Raw genomic sequence first — 9258 nt, 5'->3', positions numbered from 1 at the left:
CTCAATGATTTATGCACATAAATATCACATTGCTGCACGGTTATAATAGATCCATGAGGAAAGATTCTGTGGCTTTTGACCCCAACAGGTCAAGTTCATAAGTTCTGGGGATGACGCACTCCAATTATTTCCATGCCTGCAGGGTACATCAAAACACACACACCTGTTTTCAGCAGGACGACATCAATCCTTCCATTTTCCTGTTTAGTAACAGTTGGCGGCAAGCAACCTGTTTTTCAGAGCCCACCTACAGTACTCCCTTTATCCGCCTTTTCCCAGCATCCCTGGGAGGCCACCGCGGATAATGTCATATGGAATGAGTGAGTCACTACGTAGGTACACAATGTCATTTACTCTGGAGGGGGTCGTATCAATGTACCCTATACAAACAATTACAACAAAGATCTTTCCTGCGTTCATCCTTCTTGCTGTGACCACCACAATGTTTGTGTGTGTGTATGTGTGAGTGATTTATTTTTAGAAAGGATGTTTTAAGGTATGAATATAATCCCTTCTTCCTGCTAATTTTTATTTTTATTTTTAGTATATTTATCCTTCCAATTACAGTTCATGTCAACGTAGCAAATACTTCTTCCTTTTCCTTGGAATTGTAGATGCACATATTTTAAATTTCTGTCCAATATTAAAAAGCTGAACATTATTTTCATGTCACGGACAATAATAATATTATACTATTGTGTTTAATTACATTAAAAAAAACTAAAATCTGATCAGTTTAAATAATAAAGAATCTGATATCAACAGATAAAATAAGTAAATCAACAATTTACAGTACTGATACAGTCTCTTATGTTCATCAAGACTGCATTTATTTGATCAAAAATACAGTGAAAACATTAATATTCTGAAATTGTATTAGAATTTTAAACAACTTTATTAATTTTCATATTATTTTAAAATATAATTTATTCCTGTGATGGCAAAGCTGAATTTTCAGCATCATTACATCATTCTTCAGTGTCACATGATCCTTCAGAAATATGCTGAGCTGGTGCTCAAGAAACATTATTTGGTATATCAGTATTGGAAACATTTATGATGCGTTATATTTTGTGTAAACCGTAATGTTTTTTTGTTTTGTTTTTCAGGATTCTTTGATATAGAAAGTTCAAAAGAACATAATTTATTTAAAATAGAAATGTTTGTAAAAGTATAAATGTTTTTACTCTAACTTTTTTATTAATTTAAAGCGTCCTTGTTGAAAAAAAGTAAGACTATGGAAGACTATGGGCCCTATTTTAACGATCTGAAACGCAAGTATCAAGCGCAAAACGCAAGTAACTTTGTGGGCGGGTCTTGGGCGCTGTTGCTATTATACTGGCGAGATAAATGACTCTTGCGCCCGACGCAAATCTAAAATGGGTTGGTCTGAAGTAGCTTCATTATTCATAGGTGTGGTTTGGGCGTAACGTGAAATAAACCAATCTATCTATCTATCTATCTATCTATCTATCTATCTATCTATCTATCTATCTATCTATCTATCTATCTATCTATCTATCTATCGTAATAATGTATGATTTGCAAAAATGATAACTGCTGCGTCTGTGTGTAGATGAGAGAATCAAAGTGTATGCGCGTTGTGCACACTGTAAAAAGTAATAAGTTGACTTTACTTAGAAAAGCTGTGGAAACTGATTGCCTCAATTTTCAAGTGAATTAGGTCATAATGTTTGATTTGATACTACTCTCTATTACTTTGTAGAGTTAACTTGCACATTTGTACAGATTACCATAAAACTTGAGTAGAGGTAACTCAATTTCAAAAGTTTAGGCAACTTACAGATTTAAGTAAGGTGAACTTAAACAAAACAGTTATTTGAACATGTCTGCTTGTTCATTTTACTAGAGGAATATGTGGAAACTGATTGCCTTAAATTTCTCAAGCAAGTTCTACTCAAAATTCTAAGTTAAGAATACAAAGACAGACAGCAGATTTGGCACAACACTAGAATGTTTATTTGCTCCATAAAACAATATTAATTTGAGACATTACTTAAGGCATGCCAATCAACATGGCCCACTACAACATTTTAGAAGAAAAAAAAGCACATACTGCACTCAGGAAAACAAAAAGACAATAAAAAGATCAATGTTTTTAACATCTTTATAAAGTGGTCAAAAGGAGAGCTTACAAGTCTGTAAGTTTAGTACAGGACACATTTCCTACTACAGTTCTCTTTAAAATTTTGGCCAATGGACAAAATCACTCTCTGTATGAAGTCGAATGTGCTCTTCAGTGTTGCAGGATAAGTTTAGAGCATAAATTAGTCCAAAGAGCAAACAAATTGCTTGTGGAATATTTTCATGTTCATCCACAACCACTGTACCTTCCAAAATGACTGCTGTTGTTGTGGCATCAAGATGCAGGGAGTAGGGTATGGTTGCAGAGCCCTTTGGAATCACTGTAAGAATGCCTTTTTCAGTGTGGGAAATATCTTCATTGTCATCACAGTCCTAAAAATGGGAATAGCATATAACAAAAATGAGGTCAAATCAAGCCACAAAACTTATTTTAAAGGGATAGTTCACCCAAAAAGAATTATATCATCATTTACTCACCCTCATGTTGTTCCAAACCTGTATGAGTTTCTTTCTTCTGCTGTACATTCAGCAGAAAGAAAGAAACTCATACAGGTTTGGAACAACATGAGGGTGAGTAAATGATGACAATTTTTATTTTTGGGTGAACTATCCCTTTAAGAGCACATATTCTAATTAAAGCATGAAACTAAATTAATAACACTGTATTATGTCTAAGTAAAAGTAAGTAAAATGTATTTATAAAGCGCTTTTCACAGATAAAATCACAAAGTGCATTAAAATCACTAAATGTAAAGGCCCTTTCAAACAGGACACAGCAGTGGATGCAGGGAGGAATACATGCATCAAACCACTGCATGAAAAGACAAATAAAACTGAAGCCCAGCTATACAAATTAAAAATAACACACAAAAAAAATTGTCTTTCTTACAACTGTTTTTCATTAATTTCTTTATGTAATATAAAATGTATCTTGTGTCTTTTTTCCTCTAATTTCTTAATTATTTTCTCTATCCCTTACTTTGTTTCTGTGTCTGACTGTTTTATCTTGCCTTCATTACTCTTCTTGCCAGATGTCAAAACTGTTCAGTTTGCCTTTTAAATAAGAATAACATCAGAGAAGAAAATACTTACAAAATTTATCTTGTAAAAATCAGAAGGGTCCTCTCCTTGGAGGAGTGGTAGGCCATGAAGAACGGCTGATCGTACCGCATTGATGTTGGATTTCTGCAAAATTATAAAATGTATATTAAATAACGCTCATGACACTAACACAACAAAGAGCAAACAAAAACAGCAAAGGTAACAGTTGTTTTGCTATCGGAAAATAATTGTAATATGTCGAGGAGCTTACTTTATTTTCAATCTTCTGCAATATCTTCTTAAGTCTGGAGCCAATGTCTCCACCTTTAGCCCAGAAGATATCGATGAAACGTAGAGTGAATCGGTCCAGTTCTTGAAAGAATTCAGTTTGACGTTTTTTGCCAAATACAAGACTAAACTCTGCCAGGATCCAAAAAAACAAAAACAAAAAAAGTAGGACAAACTGACATTAAGCACTTTTCACTGAAATGTCAGAGTATAAATTAAACATCAAAAGTGGTTAATGATCAACTTGCTTTGAAAATGTTGAAGATTAAATTATATAGGAAAACAATAAAGACAGGAATATTTACTCACCTGACTCTGAGTGAAGAGGGCTGGCCACCTTTCCACTATTCTTCACAGCAAAGCTCCTCAAAACTGCAAAGTGGGCAGTAAAATATCAAAAGGATGTTATCACATGAACTGGATTGGCTACCATACCTTATGTTAATGATTTTTTATTAAGTACATTCTTAGTGCATTTAATTATTTTAATGAACACAGACAAACTTTGTAGACATATGGAATCGGAGTACTTCTAGAGTAACGTTAGCTTCCATGTTTTAATCTAAAGTGTTTCAACAGCTGAGACCTCTTTTCACAGGAAAACAAGCAGAACTTGCACGTTCAGTGCACCAATTAAGTCTCCAAAATAAGCATACACAAAAGAAAAAGACAAAAATAATAAGGTAATAATCACTTGTTAGTGACGCTTTCTTAACTGTTGATCATTTCCATGTGAACGAACGACACGTGAGCATCGAACGTTCTAGAAAGAATGTTCGTAAAGTAGGCCGCGCAGGTTTTTACATAATGATAAACCCCGAACTTACAACCGAGTAAAATAGCTTACAAACTTTAAGTTACATAAAAAGTGTTCAGTAAAAATCGATTTTTGCAACCTAGCTAGTAAGTTAAGCCACTGGTCTCTCAGCTGGTCTCATTATTTCGACATAAAACTACTTAAGTAACAGTTAACTTATGCCTTTTCCACTTACGTGAGAATCTAATTACATTTATTTACGTTTTTATAAGCAATACAATGACATTGAGGTTTATAAATAGCTTACCTAATTTTGCTGTTGCATCCCGAACACGAGCGAGCTGAAGTTCTTCTTCGTTGATTGTCGTCTTCAAGTTCAAACAATAACCAAACCTTCCCATTGCGCATGCGCGAGACGAAAATGCATTTAAGAAATTAAAAGTTTGGTTTTATGCTGAAATCATGGCTTAAACTTAACCAATAAAGGGCAGTAAATATATCTGTTAATAAAAATATAATGGATTGTGACACAGCAGCAGCAAATGGGCTTGCCAATAAGCTTTAATCTTAGTAGTTTCCAAGTTATTTAGTGCAAAGGAAAAAACACACGCACGTGTGCACGCGCGCGCGCACGTGTGTGTGTGTGTGTGTATAAACTTAACAACCGTTTCTAATTGTAGGGTATTTACTAAAATGTTTATTCATTTCATTATTATTAGGATTATTATTATTATTAGCAAATTCTGTGCTTAAGAAGTTTGCAATAGTGTGAACATGCCTTTAGTACAATACACTTAACAATCTTAAGTACAATGTACTAGATTTGTTTAGTATCCACCTAAAAGTTCAGAGTACAAAGTCTAATCAAGTTAAATCAACAAATTTTCCAAAGTAAGTTAAATTCACTAGTTGTTCTTAAGTAGATTCAGCAATTACTTTTTACAGTGCACACGCTACATTGATTATGGCCAAGCATGCGCCATTAAAATAGCATATGAATGCGCAACGCGCCACTGACTTTAAAAAACCTGCAAAATAGCGTGAGGGAACGTTTGCGCCGGAACACGCCTCCTCTTTGCGCTGAACCGCCCCGGGGAGCGCAAGTGTATTTCTTAGTTAACCGACGTGCGTCTGTGGAGGGAAAAGTCCGCTTTGCGCGGGTGCAAAATAGGAATGATACATGCGTCGGTGTACAAAGTCAATTGCGCTGGGTGCAAGATAGGGCCCTATCTCTCTGTCCATGAGTCTGGTTTCCCCTGACAGTATACTTGCAATAATCAGAATGAGGAATAAATGGATTAAGATGAATTTACTAGACATCTTCAATCCCATTTACAAGCTACTGACAATTACTTTGCTTTTTTGCTAAGAAACGTGGTTGTTTTCACTGTTTACATGAGCTCAAACTTAAATTACAGTACCTTAAATGGATTTTAAGTTTGCATGTAAACATAGCCAATGCTTTGAGAAACATAACAATGAAAGCGTCCAGTGAAAGCCTCTTCATGTGTTCGGGCAGATTCCTTGCGTAATGGAGCACACTCGTGATCTGTAGGCCGTTGAGCGTTGTAGGGTCTCCCCTGGGTCTGATGATTGGCTGCTGTTGTTTCTCCTGTACGGTGCTGTCAATATAGCAGAGCGGGAGGCTTTGACATTGATGGGTGCGTAGTCGTCCCAATCAGGGGTAATTGCTGTGTTTGTGCATCCGTGGGCAACCCGTATAGAGTCTTTGAGCGCTGTGAGTCACTAGTACATGCAGTTTGCAGGAAGCACAATATTCAGGAAATCATTTTGTTACATTTGAAAGGCCAATCACACTAAAAATAGACAATTAATTTCCAGTATGAAAAGGAATTGTATTTATTGTTCTCTGTAATCATGGCACTGATTGGACCATGTGGTTATTTGCATTTTGCATGAGTATGATATGCTGAAATTGAATATGAACAATTAAGAAATATATTTTTTGCAGTGTTCATTCTCAATGTATTTTATTTTTGATTCTCACTCTCAAAAACGCAGTAAATAATATTGCGAAATATTATTACAATTTAAAATAATGATTTTGTATATTACAGTTTTTCTCCATTGGTTTGGCTCATTTCTTGAAACAGAAATGACATTCTCAAAACAACATGGACAAACCTCCAAACCACTTGGCAATTGTTCACAACAGAATTGAATTTCTCATTCATTTCATCAAATTGCAAATGTCTAAGTACATGTCTCAATGTCTCAGTACATCTTTGCAAATGATTAAGTACAGGTAGCCTACATTTAGCACAATTTCCAAGTGAATAGATCTTGCTGATCTAAACTGATTGTTGATTCTCAGTCTAATGGTTGTTCGCTCCAAAACGTGTCAGCGTCATTTCATTGTATAAGTCATCACATGCACAATAGTCTGTTCAATTGTCAAAATTAGTCAAGAACATAATACCATGAATACCATATGTGTGTGTGTGTGTGTGTATATCTATATATCTGTATATATATATATATTATACCATATAATATTATTGGCCTATTGGCCACCAGGCCATGGTGGATGTCCCAGGCCTGCGAGGGGGCAATATAACTATGTATGCTGCCATATTTGAGAATGGTGTGGCCACTCACATCCCCAGTCTTGGCCCATACAATACACAGAAGCTCCTCATCTTCTTGGACCGCCTTCATTTTGATTTGATCCCTGAAAATGAGAGAGGTCTCGTAGGGCTACCACAATATGTCATTGTATGGGACAATGTGAATTTCCACCGTGGCCCGCTCATCAGGGCCGGGTTCACTATTCATCCAAGGATGGTCATGGTGTTCCTACCACCTTACTCTTCTTTCCTCAATCCTATTGAGGAGTATTTCTCCGCTTGGAGGTGGAGTGTATGAGCATCGGGCTCAAGATCAGAGGCCCATGCTCCATGCAATGGACGCTGCGTGTGAGGATATTACAGGAGATCAGTGTAGGGGATGGTTGCGACATGCGCGCCGTTTCTTCCCTCGTTGCATCGCAAGGGAGAATATACGCTGTGATGTGGACGAGAATCTGTGGCCAGACAGACATCAGCGTGTGGATGGCCAGGAGGGTGAGGACGGTGGCCAGGAGAGGGAGGGTAAGGACAGCGACCAGTGAAGAACTGTTAGTTGTGAAACTCCAGCTTTATTTACAGCACTGTAGGCTGCATATAATTTTCATTGTTTTTTGTTTGTGTGTTTATATTACAGTATATTATGCTGTGTACATTTTCTTTTTACTCTGATGTATGGAAGTTACTTTATGTGTGTGAATGATAATGGTTACAATTTCCTTGGCAGTATGAGTGCAATGTGTGATGTCAAACCTTGGAGGCTACTCTTACCCTAAAATCCTATTTCTTTTTTTTCAGTTTTATACACAATTGTATTCTGTTAGCTAGACAAAAAACAGTACAGTAACCATTGTCAATGAAGGACTGGGCTAAGACTGAAAGGTGGACATGAGGGATATTTCAATGGACCTCTGCCATAGTGACAAAACATCTAAACATTTTGACTTGCAGTGCTTACACAATGTCAAAGGGACAAAGCATTTTGGGGGCACTGACTGTTTAAATGAGAAGGAAATTTAGTTTTGACACATGAGTGAACTGTTTTGGGAGAGGTATGAGCTTTTGCAGGTGAACCATGGTGTTGTGCCGAACCATCCACGTTATTTTGGCAAAAGCACCAAGAGTGTTGAGAACGTCCGGTCTGTTTCAAGAAATGAGCCAAAGCAATTGAGAAGGATCTTTGCCATTTTCGTGGCACTGACTCTTTATATGGGAAACAAATTTAGTTTTGAAGCATGAGTGAACAGTTTTGGGAGAGATATGAGCTTTTGCAAGTGAGCTATAGTGTTGTGCTGAACTGTAAGACTGTTTTGCCAAATGATCTTAGAGTTTTGAGAATGTAATTTCTGTTTCAAGAAATGAGCCAAACCAATGGAGAAAAACTGTAATATATTTTAAAATCTAATTTATTCCTGTGATCTCAAATCTGAATTTTTAGCATGAAAAGGAATTATGTTTATTATTGTCTTCTGTAATTATGGTGCTGATTGGACCACAGGATTATTCATTTTTTTGCATGAGTGTGATACAATGAAATTGAATAAAAGCCAGAACAATTACAAAAAGTATTTATTTTATTTTTTTCAGTGTTCATTCTATATGTACACAGTTTCTGTTTCTGTGTATGGTTGGCAAATCAGTCTATCTTTGTCAGAGGCACACGGTTGACATACTTCACAACCGCTGGAAAAGTATGGTTTACATAGTATGAATGTGTGTATGTGTGAATATAATCTGGACATACTACATTCGCCATGCTGTCATTATCATGTGACCTACCAGCGTCAGTTGCGTCACTTCATATGTCATTCACAAATCCTCTCCCGTGGCCTCATGGGATAGTAAAGTGTCCATCAGAAGCACACTTCATAATCTCGCCAGAAGTAGTAGGTACTCTTTTCCTTCTCTTTTATGAGTACTGTGAATTCAGACATACTTCTTTTGTCACATTCAGTTTTTTACATATAGTAGGGAGGTATGCAATTTCGGGTGCATCCTCTGACTGGAGTGAGTTGAGATCTGCGAAAGACCCGTTCAGTGAAGCTCATGATATGAGGGTCTCTCTTTGAAGAATGAGGGATTCAAAGCATTTAGATGACTGTTGTGATGGCAGAGGAATATCAAAAACAAGGGAAGAGAGAAAGTAGTGAACAACTGAAGCCGCATGATAATAGGCTGAGGGGGAGTGAGTCTGTTCGGGAACACGCAGTGCTTTGAGAAAGCTCTCATCTGTCAACGGTGAAGATGGAAGAGGGGAAGGAGAAAGGGATGTTTGTGTGCTCTGAATTACTTAATGCAATAAACCAAGACTAGAAAGCCTCTCTGCCTCCATTGCTTTCAGAGTCTGGTATGGGGATGACGCTTTCAGAAGGCATCCTGTCTAACTTTGATTTAATGAAGATTGTCAGAATTGGAGATGTTATTAAATTCATTGTTTAACCTTCCTTTATCCCCATATCTCATTCCTCTCAGCCTCTTTCT

General features: G+C 36.7%; 1 long non-coding RNA gene across 1 annotated transcript; it reads right to left on the bottom strand.

Annotated features, from left to right (window-relative positions):
• Positions 1 to 3424: 3424 nt before the first annotated feature.
• On the bottom strand, positions 3425 to 5087 carry LOC311069045. Its single transcript, XR_014603463.1, has 3 exons — positions 4500 to 5087; positions 3745 to 3807; positions 3425 to 3567 (listed from the first exon to the last, which is right to left on the bottom strand). It is a non-coding gene; the product is annotated as an uncharacterized lncRNA (long non-coding RNA).
• Positions 5088 to 9258: the final 4171 nt, after the last annotated feature.

This window comes from Abramis brama (genome assembly GCF_963993115.1).
Source record: "Abramis brama genome assembly, chromosome: 18".
Lineage (NCBI taxonomy): Eukaryota > Metazoa > Chordata > Actinopteri > Cypriniformes > Leuciscidae > Abramis > Abramis brama.
The sequence above is the reverse complement of the archived record's forward strand: the minus strand, read 5'-3'. Positions and strand labels throughout refer to the sequence as shown.